Below are 5,484 nucleotides of genomic sequence, written 5' to 3'. Positions count from 1 at the left end.
GACCGGACGCTGGCCCTCAGCGTCCGGTCACACGACCTTCCAGCGTCCGATCACACCAGACTTGTTCTTCACAGTCAAATGAACTGACCGGACCCTGCGGCCAGCGTTCGGTCGCACCGGAGCCAGCGTCCGGTCAGTATTTGACCCTCCATTCACTTCCAACTTTCAATCATATGTGAATGAAGTTTGCTCCAAAGGATTTTAGGCATTCATAGGAGCTACCTAGAGCTAGTTTTCACAAGTGTGCACCACACCTAACTCACTAGACTCAACTAGGTCAAGCTACCCGTTCATACCCCCCTTCATAGTACGGCCAAAGGTAAAACAAAGTCCTAAACTACTCTAAGTGTCTCTCCAACTTCAATCGACACTTAGAACTAGTCATCCTTAACCTTGTCGTCCATCCTTTGAAAACCGAAACGATTTCCATCGTAGGGGCATGACAACCTCGATTGCCCAATCGATCTCCATTACCATGACCTAACTTAATTGCCTCTGCAAAACACACGTTAGTCATAGTAATCTTGTATTGACATTAATCACCGAAATCCACTTAGGGGCCTAGATGCTTTTAGCCTCGTTGACACACTCTCTGACTTAAGAAACGACTACGTCATTCTTTTAGATTCGTGTCACTTTTGATTTCCATGCTACCCACTAAGCTAGCTAGTGGCCCTCGTTCCCGACCATGAGTATTTCACTGTTACCTACGAAGTTCATACTATGAGCTTTATCAAAGTCTCGCATAAGCGTTCCATTGCATTTTTGTTTGATAAAAATTTACTTAGGACCCTAAACGATATAAAGTGACTTGAAATGTAACATTTGTTTCATGTTGCTGATGAATGTTTCAAGTTATGTACATTACTTATACCCTATATTACACACATCCACATACAAGTATGATGCTCATGCAGTGTTTTAACAAAAACAGTGCAATGTAACACCGAGGGTGTTACAACCAATTTTGGCCCAACGTGTTATCAGACAATAGTGTGGACACTATATGTACTATTTCTAGACAGCGACTTTTCAATGGAGCCCTCATATCTTTCACCTTCGCACCGGAGAGGTCCTCGAGACGCCCCGTGCTTGTCGGTGTGGCGGGCGATGGCACTAGGTGGTACACTAGCCACCCGAGACCCTTGCAGACCTAGCTAGGGGACCGATGCTCACCTATCGGCCTACACGCGACGATGGATGGTGGTTGCACGAACATGGTGAAGCAGAGCAGGCTCTCCCCGGTGGCGGCGACCTACAGCGGCAGCAACCACGTTTCAGTGAGCCACAGCGTACAATAGATAATAGAGGTGATGGGTAAGCATCAGTGACGCACCATGATCCTACTCGTGGTGGTGTCCTAGCTGGAGACGCCATGAGCAAGCCTGGCCACATGCGCACGGCGAGCTTGATGGCAACCCACAGTGACATGGCCAGGCCAGCGGCGTGGAGGCGTACTAGGGCTGTGACTAGCGTGCTCATGACGAAGAGGGGTTCTAGGCGAGGCTAGTGGTGCGGTCAATTCGATGTGAGATGGCAAGGTTGGGGCTGGCCACGATGAGGCGGGTTGGGTCTTAATGGCGCGGCGGCAGGAGCAAAGCTTCAAAATTGGAGCTCGGCATGGCCGTAATCAAGGCGGGGTGGGGGCGGTCGGCAAGAGGACATAAAGGCAGAGATGTGGGCACAAGCAATTGATGAGAGGTGCTCGCTCTCTGACTCTCCATGACCGCAACCCAACGGCGGTGGAAAACAGAGAAAGAAAGAGAGAGATTGGGCTCGACAGGTTTTCTTGGCTAGTCCTCGCCTTGGCGGGATGTGAGCAGCGAAATTGGGAGACCCATGCGACGGCGCTAGCTGATAGGCGCGCTCGTCCGATAGGCGTGGCCCGCACGGTCGTAGTGTCAATGTTTTTAATCTCCCGCTATAGCTGCCGCTATAGCCCGCTATAGCTTTTTAAGGTAGGGTGCCGCTATTTGTGTTCATGTATAATTTAGCCGCTATATCCCGCCACACCTCGATTTAGCTCTACTATTAGCTAAATTAGAGGTATACCGCTAAACACCTTAGCCTGCTATTTAAAACTATGGTCTTAAATGACATGGCGACGTCGGCTCGACCACGTGCACGCTGTAGTGGCACAGGGGTACAGCAGACAGGCGTAGACACGACGATGATGCGGCAGCGGTAGCGTCGCGACGAGAGGCAGCAGTGGACGGATGCGACGGTAGCACAGTGCGGCCGTGGCAGCACCAATGGCTGTAGCGCGAGGCTGGGTAGTAGGGCGCGGGGCCAGAGGCTCGTTGTGACCGGCCTCAGCCAAGCCCAGGCGGCCCGACCAGCCAAACACGGTGGTACGGGGTGACCGCTCAAGACATGGTCATGGGCGCGACATGGGGTGGCCGCGCGGTGACCGCGCACACAGTGCCACCATCCCGAGACATGTGACTTGCACGAATTTTAAAGCGTCCATAAAAACTAAACGGTTGCTTCTGAACCTAAACCATCTTTTCATGCTCAAGATGGCACATGAGACTACTAAATCGAGCTATAGCACTACACTACCCCTTAACCCAATCTCTCAAAATAAATTACTAAACATAGCAATGTCTAGCTGTTGGTAGACCTGAAAATTTCTAAGTTTTTGAGCTGGATTTGTTTTCAAGTTCGGTTTCTAGACTATTAGAAATACCAGCTAGTAACATTATTTTTCTACAGCAAGTATTTCATTGTCATCTACAAAGTTTGCACTTCAAACTTTATTTAAGTGTCACATACATGTTCTATAGTATTTTTGTTCAATAAAAATTAGTTTCAAACCCTACTTGATATACATGAACTATCGAATCAACTTTCGTTTAGCATTTTTATTGATCATTTTGAGTTACGGAAATTGATCTACACACTTTATCACATGCATTATCATAAAAACATGATGCACATGACATAGTTTTGCAAGTTGTTTAAGCGGTAACACCGATGGTGTTACATACTCTCTCCATACTGGTAATTCAAGTCGTTTTAGACAGCGACATGGTCTCCAAAACATAACTTTGATTTCTTATTTTTATAAAAATATTTATTGAAAAGTAATATATGTATATTTTTATGAAAGTACATTTCAAGACAAGTCTATTCATATGGTTCTCATATTTCCAAACTCAACAACTTAAAAGTTATTAATAATTTATATTCCCAATGTTTGACCCAAGCCTTGTCCAAAACGACTTGAGTTACCCGTATGGAGGGAGTATTAAAAAATGCATTTAGGCTACACGTCCATTTAGCTGAAACAATATTCTGAGAAATAAATAACTCATAAATGATATCAACTTTCTGTTATAAATCTAACATAAAAAATACAAGAGGTGGAAAGTAGCATTTTAACAGAAATTTTTACACTGTTAGCCCACTTGCCTTCTTAGGTAAATGTAAATGCATACATACACGGAAAAATTCTTTCTGCGCATTCTCAAAAGGAAATAGAAAAACAGGGAAACTAATATTTGTGAACATAGCCAATTTGAATGATAAACTAAAATACCATGTCGTTTTTCTTTTTGGCCTCTTGTAAAATAAACAAAAGGTTTTTCATTTTTTTCGGAAACTAAAAGGGTTTTCATTTCCCGAGACATACTTTGAGCTACGTAAGTATAGTGGAGAATCTAGCTACTGCTGCATTTTTTTGACCCGTACGTGAAGAATAAAAAAAAACGTTCCCCTTTTCAAGAAAAAAAAGGCCAAAAGCTTCTTTTGGTGCTATCCTTCATTGAGGACAATGAACCTAGCATCCTCGTCATCGTCGATGGCTGCTTGCCAGTAGAATTACCACATTGTCATGATCATCCCCTCGTACCTCATGGAATGCAGGCTTCATGCCACAAGGCCCACAAATATTGGACCCGTGGTCCTCTATTTTTTGTTTGTACATACGTGTGATCAATCTTTTTTCAACCACGCAAATTTCTTTTTTAATTTGGTCGCAAACTTGCAATATTTGATGTCCTTTTCGAGGAGGTTGGTCTGGTTGATTGTTGAGGGCTAATGCCATGTTTAATAATATGACGGTGAAATAATTATAATTTTATAAGCCTTAAACTGGTGTTTCATATATTTAAGTATTACACAAGTAATCCAGAACTACTGGCCCTTGTGATCAGAAGATACACCTAATTAATCACCCTATTTTATTTGGTCTCGGGCTCTCGGCACAGGTTCACGGGCCGTGGTCCTGCATTCTTGTCAGATGGAATTCATGTAGTGAGGATTCAGATGGAATTTTCCTTGGTCCCCATCTTTTTGGGAATTGTATAATATAATAGGGGTGTTTGAGATTGCTCCACTGCTCCATGAACTCCATCGTGGTGCAGCTCCACAGAAAATCTGAAGTTTTTTTTTTCTCAAACTGAGTGCGTAGAGCTGAATCAGTTTGACTAAAAAATACGGAGCAGAGCTGAAAAACGTAGAGTAGAGATATAGTTGGCCAAACGGGCCGTACGGCACGGCACTAGCACGGGCATGGCTAGGCACGGCCCGGCCAGGCACGGCACTACGCGGTACGGTAGACTAGACGTGCCGTGCCTGTTAGTGCCGCTGTGCCGATATGCTGGCCCAAGCACGGCACTATCATGTCTTAGTCGTGCCATGCTGTGTCACTGGGCACGGTGGCCCAGCAGTGCCCATGCCGGCACTGGCCCTATAAGTGATCAACACTTCAAACTGATCAAAATCACAAAGTCTGAATGTTCAGAATCACAAACTGATCAGAATCAAAGAGTCACACAAACTAATCAGAATCAAAGAACTTATCAAAGAGTCTAAGTCACACATAGTTACATGTTCAGAGAACTTATCAAAGACTCAAAGTCACGTAATCACACAAACACAGCAGAGAACTCAAGCATCTCGTCGTCGGATCCAGCCATCGCCACTCGTCGGCGCCCCGATCCCTTAACGGCTTCAGACAAAACAGAGCAAGGGTTAGTACAGATTGAGGGTTAGGGTTAGGGTTAGGGTTATGGACTTACCTTGAAAGCCGGAGCACCAAGGTCATCGGCGAGGTCAGCGAGGCACGGATCCGGCGAGCACAGATGACGAGGGACGGATTCGGCGAGGAAACTGACGGATCCAGAGAGGAAACCGATGGATCTGGCGAGGTCGACGATGGATCTGGCGAGGACGAAGCGAGATCAAGGGTTAGGGTTAGGGATTGTGCCAGTGCAGGCCAGCGATGGCTCCAGAGGCCATCGGAGAGCGAGAAGAAGAGAGGAAGTCAGAGGCGAGAGACGAGAGCGAGTCGCCGATGCGGCGACGCCGACTCGCCGAGAGAGGAGAGCGAGGCGAGAGAGGAGCGGGCGAGACGGCGCTGCGGGGGAGAGCCGAGAGCGAGGCGAGAGAGACAGAGAGTGAGACTGAGAGCAAATGAATTAGGACAACGGAGACTGAGAGCGAGGCGAGAGCACTGCGGTTTTATACCCCCGATTCCAA

Source organism: Miscanthus floridulus, chromosome 3, assembly GCF_019320115.1.
Source record: "Miscanthus floridulus cultivar M001 chromosome 3, ASM1932011v1, whole genome shotgun sequence".
NCBI lineage: Eukaryota > Viridiplantae > Streptophyta > Magnoliopsida > Poales > Poaceae > Miscanthus > Miscanthus floridulus.
This window is presented reverse-complemented; position numbering follows the sequence as displayed.